This window comes from Manihot esculenta, chromosome 11 (genome assembly GCF_001659605.2).
Source record: "Manihot esculenta cultivar AM560-2 chromosome 11, M.esculenta_v8, whole genome shotgun sequence".
In the NCBI taxonomy this organism is placed as follows: domain Eukaryota; kingdom Viridiplantae; phylum Streptophyta; class Magnoliopsida; order Malpighiales; family Euphorbiaceae; genus Manihot; species Manihot esculenta.
Genome location: NC_035171.2, coordinates 28,623,750 through 28,641,328, shown reverse-complemented (window position 1 = coordinate 28,641,328; position 17,579 = coordinate 28,623,750). Strand labels below are relative to the sequence as shown.

The window sequence follows — 17,579 nt, the reverse complement described above, 5'->3', positions numbered from 1 at the left end:
TTATAAAGATGCCATATAAGGATTTTCTTCTTTGAATCTCAGTTGCAGATATAAGCATTGGATATAAGAGATGACAGATTTGGAATTGTTTGGAATGCTGCAATTCCAGAATGTAGCTTGGAAATCTGGGTAGGATCATTAGGATTCAAACGAAGTTGCTGAGTATTAGAAGTGTTGACTTTCTGTGATTCTTCAATTTGGAATCTAAAATTTAGCAAGAAATTAATTTAATTAGTTTTTTTTATTTTATTTATTTTTTAAAAAATTAATAAATTTAATTTTTTTTAATTTAAAAAATTGAGTCATTTTATAATTTTTTTTTCATAATAATTTATACTAATAAGAGGTTATACCTCTATAACGAAACCGTCCGTAATCATAATTTTACTAATTTCACTTTAGAATTTATAGTTTAAATTTGCATAATAATTTTTAAACACTGTAAAAAAATATTAATTTTACGATTAAAATATGATAAATAAAATATAATGATTAATAAAAAATATTATATAATTTAATTTATATTAATATTATTTTATATTAATATTTTTATCCACATTTAAAAATTATTATTATTTATTAACGGATGATATAAATTAAATCTTGGAGTGAAAACTTAATAAAGTCACAGGATATTTTCTATCCTTTAACAAAAATGATATTAAAATTTAATTTAAAATGATTTTAGTGTAATTTAGTCATAAAAATACTGAAATAATGAAATATATTTTTTCAAACTAATGCCTTTCAACTCAAGTGGAGTCTTGTCGCAACCCAAGCCCACTAGACTAAATCCCCATTTTGCTTGACAAGTTTGGTATCAAACCCGCTAAGTTTTTTAATTTTACGGGTAATAAACAAGCAAGTCGTTGTAGTATAGTGGTAAGTATTCAAGCCTGTCACGCGGGTGACCCGGGTTCGATCCCCGGCAACGGCGGATTTTAGTTTTCAATTTTTATAATTTTGAATGATAGGGAAAGAAGATCATAATTTTTAAAAAACAATAGAGAAATTTGTTATTTAATTTTCTACTATTGCGATTATTAATAACTCAATTTTGATATTTTTAAAATTTCATTAAAAGTTTTTATTGTTTTATTAATGAAATAAGTTTTTTTAATTATTTTTTCATTAAAAATAAATAAAAAATAAAGAAAAAATTCTCAATTTTCCCTTCAAATAAATATCTTTATTTAATTATTGGAACAATTAAAATTTTATTAAGTTGAAAATTAAATATTAATTTATTTATTACTAATTATAATTTTGATAATCTAAATTTATTAATTAGATCTATATCCATAAAAAATAAAAATAAATAGAATATAATAAACCGTTAAGTGTTTTTATTTTTAAACATTATAAAAAGAAAATAAAAAAAATAAGGGCTTAATGACACAAAAGGCCTAACCTTTCCATCTTGTTTTACCTTATTCTTTTAATTATATCAATTTTATCATAAATTATTAATATTAATTACAATTTAAATCTATTTAGTAACTTGAATTTAAAATAATAAATAAAATATACAAAACTATTTTAACAAAAAATTATATAAATTTCTATATTTATTTGTGTATTTTTTCTATATAAAAAATTATTAATATCCCTTTAGTTATTTTTTGAACAAAATATTTTCGATTTTTTAATCATTAAATAAAAAATTTAAATAATACTGAAGAGTAAATAATGAAATCGACAGAAACAAGTTAAATTAAAATTTTAACTTTATGAAGATTTAAAATTTTAGATATAAATATAAATTAATATTTAAATTTCTTTTCAATAACCTTTAATTAAATACTAAATATAATTTATGCACAACTAAAATAAGATTATTCTTTATTTAAAAAATTATTATTAAAAATTAATTTATTTCTAAATTAAATAAAAAAATTACCATCAAAGTGTCTAAAATTTATGAAATTAATTAGTTCTATCCTATTTTAAAATTATTTAATTAAAATAAGTTTATATTTTAAATATTAAACTCCTATTAAAAAAATCGTTAGATGTTTTTGTATTATTTATATTATTTGGTTTTTATAATTTTAATTATTTATATTATTTAATCTTATAAATTAAGTTTACATGATTTGTTAACGTCAACTAAGTCTAATTTAATTTTTTGACCGATTAAATTTTTATACTTTTATTTAAAGGTTAAATAAATTTTAATATAATATAATATAATATTATTTTTAATAATAAAATATAATTTTTAATAATAATACTTTTATAATAAAAATTTATTTTCATAATTTTTAAATTTTTTATTATTTATATTTTCTAAATGAAAATTTACTTAATTAAAATAATAAATTTTATGATATTTTAAAATACTAAAAATAATGTGTTATTATTAAAAAATATTATATTAAATCATAACTCTTAATAAAAATAAGAGTTTAGTTGATAAAAAAAATTGAATCGATTTTATTTAACATTTTGAGTAAAACAACGTAATTTTAATTGAAATTATTTCTATTTTAAATATGTATATTATTTAATTTTTTCGAATAAAATTAATAATTTGATTAATTTTTTTATAAAAAGAAAGAGCTTAATTTTTAAAAATATAAAAATATTTTAATTAATTAATTATGGAATAGGGATAATTTAATAAATTTTCTAACATAATGTTCAGTTCATTGTATGACTAGAATTATATATAAATTTTATTATTTGGTTTAATATAACTTAAAATATAAAATTCAATTAAGTTTTATATAATTTTTGTATAATTTAATTTCAGAATTAAATTTTATTTGCTCTCGATTTTTAAAATATAAATTTTTTTATTAACTTTTCAGTTATATTTATTTTAAATATATGAAATTTTATTAAATATTAAAAGATATTTTAAAAAATATTTAAAAATAAAATAAAATTAAATAAAATTATAATAATTAATTTATATATCATTACGGTCTAAAAAAGAAAAGTGAATAATAATTTTAAGATAATAAATAAAGAAAAGATATATTAAATTATGAAAATAAAATAGTAAAAAATTAAAATTAATAAAAGTAACTAATGTTTATATTCTTTTAAATATTTTTTAAACTTTTTAATTCAATTCTTAAAAAAATGAGTTTGTATGATTTATAAAATTTAATTTTTTTTTCATTTACCTTTTGTTTCGCAATAATTTAATTTAATTATTTTCTTTTATAATAATTATTTTCAAAAATCTCACCTTTCTATTCATTTGAATTCTTTCTTGCAAAATGATTTATAAAATTTAATTATTCTTTCTTGTAAATGATTCTGGAGACTCCAAGATCAACAAGTCGTTGTAGTATAGTGGTAAGTATTCCCGCCTGTCACGCGGGTGACCCGGGTTCGATCCCCGGCAACGGCGAGTTTTTATTATTTAAGCTTTCTTTAAAGCTTCTCAATTTCACGTCACCGCATGTTTTTTTAAATTACAGTATTTTAAAATATTTAGCTGAAAAATAAAGTTCTTCTTACAATATAAATGAGAATAATTATTATTCTTTACGTGATTTTCAAGAACTTACTGTAAATTAATGAATGATAATTAATTAATTACCACATCTTATATATTATATATTAATTAATTATAGTAAAGCGCAAGCCATTTATCTCTATATAGTTTCTTTTAAAAAAAAAAAAAAAGCACTCACGTGATTTATAATTATTAATATCAATTTAGTTTTAATTTTCCACATTAATTTTCAATATAAAAATAAATTTTAATTTTAATACTAAAATTAAAACATAGTATTACTCAAAATATTAGCTTATTTTTTAAAATCTCATTTTACTTAAAATATTAATTTTAATAACCGATTAAATTTAATTATTATTTATTATAATATAAAATTATTACTAAAAAAATTTAAAATAACGGTTAAAATAGCGGCTAAAATTTATTATTTTATATATTTTAATTATAGTTATAAATCAATAATAATAGTTTGAGAAACACTATATTTAACTCGCTATTTAAATATAAAGAAATAATTTAATTAATTTTTAATAATAAATAAAAAATAGTATTAAAATTATAATTTTATTAAAAATAAAATAATTTTTTTATTAAAATATATTATTATATATAATAAAAGAATAAAAATTTTTATATCAATTTTAAATTATAATTAATTATTATCTTAATAGTATTAAAGTAATAATATGATCCGGCTACCAGAATAGCGTTTTTTAATTTTTAAAATGTAGTTATGAGTTATCATAGTGCTTTTCATGGCATTCTAATCAATCACTAGAAATTAACGTTTATAAGTTCCATTGAAATATATTTAAGTCATTTATTTAGTGAGAGTTATGATTTTTGGGACAAGTACCGATCAAAATATTTGGTAAAAATAAAGACAGGGAGATAAAAGAAATATTTTTCATTATATAAAAATCACATAGCAAGAGGATCTCAATCAGTTCCTCTCGAGCCTCTATTAAATTTTCATCTATATTTATTACATTTTCAGAAGAGACCCGATTGAGGGGACTATCTTCCATCTGCCCCTCCTCATGCTCATCTTTCTCCTCCTCTTCAGGGAAGATGTCATCAATCTAGAAGAATTCCTCAATTGGAAAGTGTTTGATCAACTACTTCTTGACCGAGTCTTGGCCTTCAATGAATATCTCCCCATCTCGGGCTACCGTCTCTTAAAGTTCAGCTTCCAGCTCAGCAACCTTGTCTGTGATGGGCTAACTTTCCTAAGCTTGAGACTACAGCTCCTGGACTTGTCGTTGAAGGTTAGCCACTTGATCCTCGGCAGTCTTAGCCCGATTTTCAAGGGTGGACTTTGTAGCATTTGCCTCATCCAGATCAACTTGAAGCTTGTCTACAGACTCTGGGGTTTCCTTCATAGTATTCTCCACCTCATACACACGAGTCTTCAGTCTTGAACACTCTTCCTGAAGAAGATTCTTATCCGCCTCTTGTGCCTTAAACTCCCTCCTTAGGCCTTTGTTGCGCTCCTTAGCCAGGTAGGCGGATAGCGCACACTCCATGGTTGATTGGATGATGTTGTCGTACAGGTCATCCGTCTCATCAGCTCTGAATCTCTAGCTATCTCCAGGTCGCATAGCATTCTTCGCAATAAGGAGAGATAATCTAGGCTCCTCAAAGAGAGAGTCGACCCAGGTTAGTGCCATGGCGAGATGTTGAATACTCTGAGGCCTAGGAGCCCCTATACCAGCCTCTTCATAACTTTATGGAAGGGGATGGTTGGCAAAAGGAGGAGTGCTCCTAATTGATGACTCGGGTTAGATATTTGAAGGTGTAACGACCTGAAATTCGGACCGCTTCCAGATCAGCTTAAGGCCGCCGGGATCCGTAGCAAGCCTAACATACCTCCTGTAAACCTGTTTAATCCCATACATGATCAACAAGTACATAAAAATTTTGAACTTTCTCATTCAATCACCAAACTCAACCTGTGCATGCACAACTCATAAACATAAACATCAACCCCACACTGGAGTCCTCATCAAATACTCCAATGGGGTAACATAGCATATAGTGAGTTTGGTCTACATAATACATCATTAAACCATTACATTTGAAAGATAATGTAAAAAAAAGGGATTAACATACAAACTAGGGTCAAGCACAACTCTAATCTTCAATAACATCATTTCATTACATAACTGTTAATACTATTCATTACATTTCAATATTTATCATGTCCACCACTAGCTATTACATAACCATGACTTTACTCTAGCTGACCTCCTAGTCTATCCCGTACCTGCATACCTGGGGGATTAGGGAAATGGGGTGAGCTACTAGAGCCCAGTGATCAGAATAATAAAACATTTAAAACATATGCTATAATGAAATGCATCACACCACAGACATATCACATCAAGGATGAATTTGTCACCAATAGCCCTCTACACATTCCAACAGTGCCAGGGGCGTAGAATGGGCCTCACTGGTCTTTCTCTTCCATAGCATAACATAACATAACATTCCATTAGTGTCAGGGGCGTAGAATGGGCCTCACTGGTCTTTCTCTTACATAGTGCCAGGGGCGTAGAATGGGCCTCACTGGTCTTTCTCTTACATAGTGCCAGGGGCGTAGAATGGGCCTCACTGGTCTTTCACAATGTATTATTATTGTCTCATAACATATCATGTCATAGTGAGGGCTAAAGGATCATCCAACACTCATCCACATCATCAACACATTATACAATGCAACATATTCGTGAATTCTAATGCAAGCACCCTAATATAACTCATGGCATTCATGATGCGTGAATCATGCTAAAACTTTCATTATTTGCTTTGAAACATAAAGAGTCATTCTACTCACCTTAGGCTAGCTCTGACAAGACACTGAAGCAGCTGACTCACTGTTGGGGTCCTCGGTTCCTCGGGTCCAAACCTACACAGGTGGACTCAAATGAGGGACCAAACATACAAGAACATGACTCTAAAATACCCCCCAAAAACTCCCTAAAACACCTTGAAACAATCATATAAATCATGCAAAGGAGGGCTGAATAGGGCACTTTCGGCTGCAGGTTCGGCGGCCGAAAGTCCCTCCAGAGCCGCAAGTCATGCACCTTCGGCGGCACTTTCGGCGGTCGAAGGTTCTCTCCAGAGACGAAACTCATGCATGTTCGGCGGCACCTTCGGCGGCCGAAACTCCCTTCCAGAGCCGAAAGTCCTCTTTCAGGGGCAGGGTTCGGCAGCCAAAGACTTGCCTCCACAGGCAGGTTCGGCGGCCGAAAGTCCCTTCGGCTGCTGAACCTGAGTTCTTCCAAAGGGCAGAACTCAGCCTCTTTTATGCACAAATACCTCCCAACTCAATCAACTCAAAACCAACACTTCCACAATAAGCATACACACATACATAAGCTCCTAGGGGCTTCAAACTATCCTAAACCCCAACTACAACACATCAAACATACATATACAACTCACATTGCTCATAAACACAACATAAACCAAAAACTCAACATAAAATTATACATGCATTTCTACCCCAAGAAACTTCATAAAACTCAACTAAACATGAAAAGAAGTGTGGATCTACTCTTACCTCTTAAAGATCGAGAGGGAAGACGATCCAACTCGGAGATGGGGGAGATCTCGCTCCTTGGGTCTCCAAGTTCCAAAACTTGCTCTTTTGCTCAAATATCTTCAAACCAAGATAAAACTTGTTAAAACATGAAAGATTGGAGGGAAAACATAAAAAACGACCATGGGAGAGCATGGACTCACCGTTGGCCAAAAATGGGGAGAAAACTCGCCCGTTTCAGCCATGGAGCCCTTAAATAGGGCTGGCCAGACCACCCTTCGGCAGCCTAAGGTGCCTCTAAAACTCATGCAAGTTCGGCGGCCGAACATGAGGTTCGGCAGCCGAACTTGTGCCTCTTTCGGAAGCCTAACTTGCCCCCCCAAACCATCCAATGTTCGGCGGCCGAACCTGGAAATGCCTCCATAGTCTTTTTCATTCAAAACTCAATTTCTTTCTTGCTTAAAAATATAAAATACATTAAAACATTTTTATGAAAACATGATTTTACCCTTCTAGAGGTTTTCGACATCCGAGATTCCACCGAACGGTAGGAATTCCGATACCAGAGTCTAGCCGGGTATTACAGAAGGCCTGGTCACTACAGGAAGAGGAGGAGGAAGAGGCAAAACGATAATCTCTTCTGCCCGTCGTGCCCGTTTTGAAGGAGGGACCGAGGTACTAGCAGTGGAATTTTCTTTTCGAGCAGCACGAACCGCCTCTGCAAACTTGCTATTCCCTTTGTTCGCCATATCTATATAAAGTGGAGAGTAAGTAAAATAGTGTAAAGGTAAAAGTGGTTAAAAAGTAAATACACTGCTCTGAGGAAGAGGGTAAGATCATCCTTGGGTTCTGATAACCGGTGGGCCGAGGCAACTGGCCCGCTTCATTTGGAAATGGCTTTGCCAGGACAAGGTGGTGTTCCTCACGGCCATGTTAATGTCCATTTGATAGGCCGAAGCCATTTTCTAGAGGAAGTCCAGAGCCTCTTTCTCGTCTCTTCGCGGTTGGATCCCATCCCATTTTAGCTCTATATAAATGTTCCAATCGGTCCAGAGTTGCTCGAAGCCCCCGGACACTCGGTGGTGGAGAATGAAAAAATTATTCTTCCAACATTCAAGAAAGAGAGAACTAGGTCAAATAGAGTTTGATGTTTTTTACGCTGAAGAAACAAAAATCCTCGTTCCTCTGGGTTCCAGCTACGAAAAGAGAGCAACACTCAGTTTAATGTTGTTGTTGAAGCAGACAAAGCGGAAGGTGTAACGACCCGAAAATCGGACCGCTACCGGCGCTAGGATCCAGATCGGCTTAAGGCCGCCGGGACCTATAGCAAGCCTCACATTCAACCTGTATACCTGTTTAATCCCATACATGGTCAACATATAAATAAAAATTTTGAACTTTCACATTCATTTACCAAACTTATCCTGTGCATGCACAACTCATAAGCATAACCATCAACCCCACACTGGAGTCCTCATCAATACTCCAATGGGGTAACATAACATATAATAAGCTTGGTTTACATAAATAATGATAAAACATTTTATACACCATGTACAAAGGGATTAACCAACATACTAGGGTCAAGCACAACTATAAACCTCAAAAGACATCATTACATTACATTATGTTCATGTCCACAACTAGCTATTACATAAAACATAACTTTACTCTTCTTGACCTCCTGGCCTATCCCGTATCTACATACCTGGGGGATTAGGGAAATGGGGTGAGCTACTAGAGCCCAGTGAGCAAAATAATTAAACATTTAATTTAAAACACATGATCTCATGGAATGCATCACATCACAAACAAATCACAATCAATGATAGTTTTGTCACCAATAGTCCTCTACATATCCAATAGTGCCAGGGGCGTAGAATGGGCCTCGTCCTGGTCTTTCTCTTAACATAACATAACATTCCTATAATGCCAGGGGCGTAGAATGGGCCTCGACCTGGTCTTTCTCTTAACATAGTGCCAGGGGCGTAGAATGGGCCTCGACCTGGACTTCCATACCATACCATATCACATCATATTATCATCATCTCATATCATACGAGGACTAAAGGATCATCCAATACTCATCCACATCATCATCATATTATGCAATGCAACATATTCGTGAATTCTAATGCAAACAACCTAATTTATCTCATGGTATTCGTGATGCATGAACATGCTCAAAAACTGATTTATTTACTTTGAAACATAAAGAGTTATTCCACTCACCTCAGGCTAGCTCTGACAAGACACTGAAGCAGCTGTCTCACTGCTGGGGTCCTCGGTTCCTCGGGTCCGAACCTACACAGGTGGACTCAAATGAGGGACCAAACATATATGAACATGACTCTAAAATACTCCTCAAAAACCCCCTAAAACACCTTAAAACAATCATAGAAATCATGCAAAGAAAGGCTGAACAGGGCACTTTCGGCGGCAGGTTCGGCGGCCGAAAGTCCTTTCAGAGACGAAAGTTATGCACCTTCAGCGGCACTTTCGGCGGCCGAAGGTTCCTTCCAGAGACGAAACTCATGCATGTTCGGCGGCACCTTCGGCGGTCGAAACTCCCTTCCAGAGCCGAAAGTCCACTTTCAGGGGCAGGGTTCGGTAGCCAAAGGCCTGCCTCCACAGGCAAGTTCGGCGGCCGAAAATCCCTTCGGCTGTCGAACCTGAGTTCTTCCAAAGGGCAGAACTCAGCCTCCACAATGCACATTTGTCTCCCAAACCATCAAACTCAAAACCAACACTTCCAAAACATGCATACATACTTCCATAAGCTCATAGGGGTCTCAAACTAACTTAAACCCCAACCAAAACACATCAAACAAACATCCACAACATACATTACTCATAAACTCAACATTAACCCTAACATGCAATCAACTAACTTACATATGCATTTCTACCCCATAAACTTTCATAAAATTTGTTTAAAACATAAAATGAGCTAAGGATCTACCCTTACCTCTTAAAGATCGAGAGGAGAGGCGATCCAACTCGGAGATGGGGGAGATCTAGCTCCTTGGGTCTCCAAGCTCCAAAACTTGCTCAAAGTTCACAAATCTTCAAAAGCCAAGAAAACACTTGTTAAAACTTGAAAGATTTGAGGAAAAACATCAAAAATCAACCATGGGAGAGCATGGACTCACCGTTGGCCGAAAATGGGGAGAAAGCTCGCCCGTCTCGGCCATGGAGCCCTTATATAGGGGCTGGCCAGACCACCTTCGGCAGCCTAAAGTGCCTCCAAAACTCATGCAAGTTCGGCGACCGAACATGAGGTTCGGCGGCCGAACCTGAGCCACTTTCGGAAGACTAACTTGCCCCCCCAAACTATCCCATGTTCGGAGGCCGAACTTGAGGTTCGGCGGCCGAACCTGGAAATGCTTCCATGGTCTTTTTCATTCAAGTTTCAATTTCTTTCTTACTTAAAATTATAAAACACATTAAAACATTTTATGAAAACATGATTTTACCCCTCTAGAGGTCTCCGACATCCGAGATCCCACCGGACGGTAGGAATTCCGATACCAGAGTCTTGCCGGGTATTACATTCTCCCCCCCTTAAGAACATTCGTCCCCGAATGTTCACCAAACAACTCATGCATAGCATACAATATATCATACATATAAAACACACATAAAACTAACCTTAGAAGAGATGAGGATATTGCTGGAGCATGGACTCCCGTGTCTCCCAGGTACATTCTTCGATGTTGTGGTGATTTCAAAGGACTTTCACAATCGGGATCTCCTTGTTTCTTAACTTTCTGATCTGGGTGTCTAGGATCCGTACTGGCTGCTCAACATAGGTGAGATCTTCTTGGATCTCCACATCAGGCTCACTAAGAACCTTGCCCGGATCTGACACGAACTTTCTTAACATGGAAACATGGAAAACCGGATGGATTCTCTCCATTGAAGCAGGTAAATCTAGCTTATACGATACATTCCCGATCTTTTGCAAGATTTCAATGGTCCGATGCACCGTGGAGCTAGCTTACCTTTCTTCCCGAATCGAATCACCCCTTTCATAGGAGACACCTTGAGCAATACCAAATCCCCCTCCTGAAATTCTACTTGCCTTCTGCGGATATCTGCATAACTCTTCTGCCTGCTCACAGCAGTCTTGGTCCTTTCTCTGATTATGGGCACCACTCTGCTGGTGATCTCTACTAGCTCAGGCCCTGCCAAAGCCCTTTCTCCAACTTCCTCCTAACAAACAGGCGACCTGCACTTCCTTTCATACAAAGCTTCATATGGAGCCATCCCTATGCTAGCATGATGACTGTTATTGTAAGCAAACTCCACCAAAGGTAGATGCTGCCTCCAAGAATCGCCAAAATCTAGCACACACATTCTGAGCATATCCTCTATTGTCTGGATGGTCCTCTCTGACTGTCTGTCCGTTTATGGATGGAAAGCTGTGCTAAAATCCAACCTGGTACCCATGGCATTCTGCAGACTCCGCCAAAACCTGGAGGTGAACTGGGGTCCTCTGTCAGACACTATTGAAACAGGAACCCCATGCAACCTGATAACCTCATCAATATACACCTGCGCCAACTTGTCCACAGAATAGCCACTCCTGATAGGGATGAAGTGAGCAGATTTGGTCAGTCTGTCCACAATCACCCATATGGAGTCTAATCTGTTGGACGTTGCCGGTAACCCCACTACGAAGTCCATAGCTATATTCTCTCATTTCCACTCTGGAATAGGTAGTGGGTTGAGCATTCCAGCCGGCTTTTGATGTTCCAGCTTCACCCTCTGACATACTTCGCAGGCTGACACAAACTGTGCCACTTCTCTTTTCATAGCTGGCCACCAATAAACTCTTTTCAGATCTTGATACATTTTGGTGGCTCCAGGGTGAACACTGTATCTGGCATTATGAGCTTCCCTCATAATGTCTCCCTTCAGACCCACGTCATCTGGTACACACAATCTATTCCCATAGCGGAGAACCCCTTTGCTGTCGAATCTGAACTCTTTATTCTTGCCTGACTGAACAGTCCTGGCAATCTTCACTAACTCTGGGTCCTCGTGCTGTTTCTGAGCCACCTGCTCCAGAAACACAGGTGTCACTCTCATCTGGGCTACCAAAGCACCTGTACCAGACAACTCCAACTGCAAACCTTCATTAATGAGCTCAAAGAACTGCCTCACCACTAGTCTTCTCTCTGTCGAAATATGGGACAAACTGTCAAGTGATTTCCGGCTTAAGGCGTCTGCCACCACATTCGCCTTATCCGGATGGTACTGAATCTTGCAATCATAGTCACTAAGCAGTTCTACCCATCTCCTTTGCCTCAGATTCAACTCTCTCTGACTCAAGATGTACTGCAGGCTCTTATGATCTGTAAAGATCTCACATTTAACCCCACAAAGGTAATGCCTTCACATCTTGAGTGCAAAGATCATCGCTGCCATCTCTAGGTCATGTGTAGGGTAATTCAACCCGTGCTTCTTCAGCTGTCTAGAAGCATAAGCAATCACCCTTTCATTCTGCATCAGCACACAACCCAGTCCCACACGGGACGCATCACAGAAAACCGTGAAGTCTTCATTACCAGTTGGCAGAGCTAACACCGGTGCCGACGTCAACCTCTTCTTTAGCTCTTCAAAGCTTTCTTCACACTGGTCAGTCCACACAAACCTCTGATTCTTCTTAGTCAGTCTAGTCATAGGAGTTGCAATCTTAGAGAAGTCCTGAACGAACCTCCTGTAGTAACCTGCCAAACCCAAGAAGCTCTTGATCTCTGTCACTGTAGTGGGTCTAGGCCAGTTAGCTACGGCTTCCACCTTCTTGGGGTCCACCTCTATTCCATTTTCTGACACAACATGCCCTAAGAATGAAATACTCCTCAACCAGAACTCACACTTGGAGAACTTGGCATACAAGCTGTGCTCCCTCAAGGTCTACAGAACTAACCTCGGATGATGGGCATGCTCCTCTGCATTCCTGGAGTACACTAAGATATCATCTATGAAGACAATAACAAAGTGATCCAGATACTGACTGAAAACTCTGTTCATGAGATCCATGAATGCTGCAGGGGTATTGGTTAACCCGAACGGCATCACAATGAACTCATAGTGCCCATATCTGGTTCTGAACGCCGTCTTCGGCACATCCTCTTCTCTTATCCTCAGCTGATGGTACTCGGATCTCAGATCTATCTTGGAGAAACAACTTGCTCCTGCTAGCTGGTCGAATAGATTGTCGATCCTTGGCAACGGGTACTTATTCTTGGTAGTGATTTTGTTCAACTGCCTGTAGTCGATACAAAGTCTGAGGGATCCATCCTTCTTTCTCACAAACAGCACTGGAGCACCCCAAGGTGAGGTACTCGGTCGGATGAAGCCCTTATCTACCAGCTCTTGCAACTGCTCTTTAAGCTCCTTCAATTCTGCTGGTGCCATCCTGTAGGGAGGGATAGAGATCGGTCTAGTTCCAGGCATCAACTCTATTTCGAACTCTATCTCCCTAGTAGGTGGTAAACCTGGCAGCTCGTCTGGGAAGAAATATATGAACTCTCTGACCACGGGCACTGAGGCGGGCTCTCTGACATGACTGTCCAGCTCTCTCACATGAGCTAGAAAACCCTGACAACCCCTCCTGAGCAGCCTACGAGCCTGTAGGGCTGATATCAAACCTCTAGGTGTACCCTTCCGGTCTCCTCTGAAGACAACCTCTGACCCATCCTGACCTCTGAACCTGACTACCTTGTCTCTGCAGTCCAAGGTAGCACCATGGGTAGATAGCCAATCCATCCCTAGAATGACGTCAAAATCTGTCAAATCTAGAACCACAAGGTCGGCTGAAAGGCATCTCCCCTCAACAAAAACTGGACTACACTGGCAGACTGACTCTGCCACTGATGGGTCGCACTTGGGTCCACTGACCCATAGGGGACACTCTAACCCAGAGACCATCAAACCCAACCTCTCGACGGCTCTCGGAGCAATGAAAGAATGAGATGCACCAGGGTCCATTAAGGCATAAACATCTGAACAACCAATGATGAGATTACCTGATGACAGAACACATTTTAGCCCATTTTATCATGATGTTCTTGATGATTATTTGCATCTTTTCTGCCTAATTTTGTGGTTTTAATCATGTTTTGCAGAAACTAGGTGTGAAAAGGCAATCTGGAGAAAATGCTCTTAAAACTGCAAAAAAGTGCCAAATATGGAAAGTTCTAGAAAAGGAAAGTTTTCATATATGGAAAGTTCCAAATAAGGAAAGTTTTCATATATGGAAAGTGCCAAATAAGGAAAGTGTCAGAAGGCACAGTCAGCAAACTGTCCGAAATTCGAACTGCAGAATCTCTCTTGCCATATTTAGAACAGGTGCCAAATAAGGAAAGTTTTCAAATAAGGCAAGTTTTCAGAAAAGGAAAGTCTTCAAATGAGGAAAGTGCAGAGGCAAAAGCAAATAAGGAAAGTTCAGTCAGAAGATTATTCGAAATTCAAATCGCAGATCTTTCTTTCCTTGTTCGAAGATGTGCACATACTACAGCAGTCAAATCTTCCAATTTAGGCAGCAAGATCTCATGAAGGCACACTTGCCTCTTCTACATTCAGCATTCAAAATTCAAACGAAGGCTCCACCTAAAAAGGAAAGACTGGACAGATATCTTTCCACTTTTGCACATTAATGACTGCATTCTCCTGCCTCTACTGCAATCCATGCGCGCGCCACCTCTTCTGGAAGCATGATCCGCGCGTCCTTCCTCTTCTGAAAGCCTTGGTACGTGCATATTTCCTTATGAACATCAAGCCATGACTTTTCTTCCTCTATTGGCAGCCTTGGATCGCTCTTCCTTCCTTTTCAAGCACAAGGTACGCTCCTTTCCTATTCTGAAGGCAATCTGCGCGCCAACTTCCTTCTGAAGCCTTGCAGTCCGATTCTTTCCTCTTTTGCAACAACTTGGGCAGCAAGTTGCATATGGGCAGTACCTTGGGCAGCCTCTACACTAATTAGGAAGCAAGGTCAGCATCTAAACTTATTTAGGAAGCACAATCTGCGCCTCCTTCCCTTTCTGAGACCAAACCGTGCGCACCAACTTCCTTCCGCAGTGCATTTTCGCGCAGCCTTCCTTCTGAAGCTGAAAAGCGCGATTCTTTCCTTTTCAGATACATCTTGGGTAGGAAATACCTCTTGGGCAGTAAGTATGACCTAGGACAATACTTTTCAACTATAAAAAGGCACATAAGAAGCCTCTACAGAGTCCGAACACACCACCTTGGAGACACCTGCGAAATTCACATCTCTTCTTCTACCTTTCTTCTTTTCTTTATTTTTTTATTTTTGTTTCAGCCATGATAGGCTGAAATCTTTTATTCTAGTTGAAGATGAGGTGAAGCTTTAGTTGTATTGTGGATTGAGAGACTTGATCAAACATTGTTTATCTTTTGGTTGTTCAATATTTATGCAATTTCATGCTTGATTTCAATATTGCTTTGTTGTTTAGATCTACATTGATTCTTGATTGCAAGGTAATTGATATTTGTTAGTTTGGATAATTTAAAATCCGTAATTGCTTGGATTGTTCAAACACGAGAACACTTGGTGCACAACCAAGGAAATTGCATGATCTAGTGTTGTCTCCATGCATGTGGGTGACTAGAATTGATTCTCTCTATTTCTTTATGCGATTGACTATTGTAAAAGGCCTAAGACTCAAAGACGTTCTTTGGCAATTGTTAATTAGTAATTAATTGGAGGACTTTCCCTAATTGATTTAATCATAAGGAGAGATAATAGTGGTGAGAAGCTTCTTCCATCACTATGACCAATTTATTGAATCAATCAAAAGAAACTAAGTGTCAATGATCAATCCCAACAACTGAAGTGGATCCAATTCTTCAACTAGAGCTTTTCTCATATTTGTTTTATCTTTATTTTATTATTCGCTTCTTTTATTGCTTTCAATATTACATTAATTAAATCAATCTCAAAACCCCCCCATTTTACTTTCAGTTATTTGGTTTCAGTTTATCTCGTTTTTAGTTTATTCCGCTTATCTCGTTTATCTCGTTTCAGTTTACTTCTCTTTCAGTTTATTTTCTTTCAGTTTATGTTTTGTTTCAGTTTATTTTCTTGGTCTTGACAAGGAAAGTAAGTAAGTATCAATTCCCTGTGGATACGACCCTTTCACCACTATCTACAGTATTAATATTGTTGGTAGCTGAATTGATTATTTTTTACCGGTCTCGACAACCGCTCTGTCACCTGACATCACAGTGTTTGATGCATTTGCCTCCTGCTGAGTCATAGTGAAGATTCGCGCTGGAGCTGATGGACCTTCACCCCTGAAACCTGCTGAAGAAGAGGCTGACCCTCTGCCTCTGCCTCTGCCACTGGCCTGAGTCGCGGCTGGAGCTACTGGCTGAGCCGCACTACCAGAAGCTGTCTGCTGAGACTGTGCCACAAAAGCTGCTCTAGGACACTCCCGTGCCATGTGTCCCTCCTGCCCACATCTGAAGCAGGCTGTCGTCCCAAACCGACATACTCCTTTGTGCGGCTTCCCACACTTCATACATACTATATTATCTACACCTGAGCTCGAGCCACTTCTTAATCCCAGACCTGACTTGATCTTGTTTCAGAACTTGTTCTTCTTAGACTTGGCCTTACCCCAATTTTTACTGCCTGAAGCTGCTGCACTCAGAGAAGAAGGGTCTAACCTTCCCCCACCTGGGGTCTTGGAACCAGAGGGTTGTGCCACTGACTGCTTAACTGTTCCCTGAATGATGGCACTAGCCTCCATTTTTCGGGCCATATCTACTATGGCATGGAAGCTCTCCCTATCTGCTGATTGGATCAAGGAGGAATATATAGAATGAAGCTTCATGATATACCTCCTAGCCTTCTTCTGATCTATATCAAGGGTCTGCCCTGCAAACGGCAACAGCTCTAAGAACCTGTCTGTGAACTCCTCTACACTTATATCCTCTGTCTGCCTCAACTGCTCAAATTCGATCATCTTTAACTCCCTTGAACTGTCAGGGAAAGCCCATCCTGCAAACTCATTAGCAAACTCTTCCCATGATAGGCTATCCAATCTCGGGTTCACATAGTTTTTGAACCACTCTCGGGCCTTCTTGCACTTCAGTGTGAACCCAGCCATCTGAATGGCTCTACTGTCATCAGCTCCTATCTCATCTGTAATCATTTTGACCCTTCTAAGGTACTCGAATGGGTCATCACCTGTTTCATACTGGGGAGCACCCAGCTTCATGTAATCGGTCATCTTGACCTTGCTCCCTCTAGATGAGCTAGGTTTAGGTACTTGGGTTACTGGGACAGTAGGTTCTGCTGGTGGTGGAGGAGGTGCAACATCCCCTGGGTTAGGGTTTGCTGTACCTGGGTAGAAAGATGGGGGTGGGTACATAGGGTACTATGGGTATGGTGGGTAGAAAGGTGGGTATGGCATGTGAGAGTGATAAGGGTTAAAGCTGGGGTAATCCGATATACCTCCCATCGAATACCCGGGATTCTGTGAAAAGGGTGGATACTGGGGTGGCTGAACAAATCCCGAGGCC

General features: G+C 37.6%; 1 non-coding gene across 1 annotated transcript; it reads left to right on the top strand.

The window, feature by feature from the left end:
* Positions 1-3,292: 3,292 nt before the first annotated feature.
* On the top strand, positions 3,293-3,364 carry TRNAD-GUC. The gene has a single exon. It is a non-coding gene; the product is annotated as a tRNA-Asp (tRNA).
* The last annotated feature ends 14,215 nt before the right edge of the window (positions 3,365-17,579 follow it).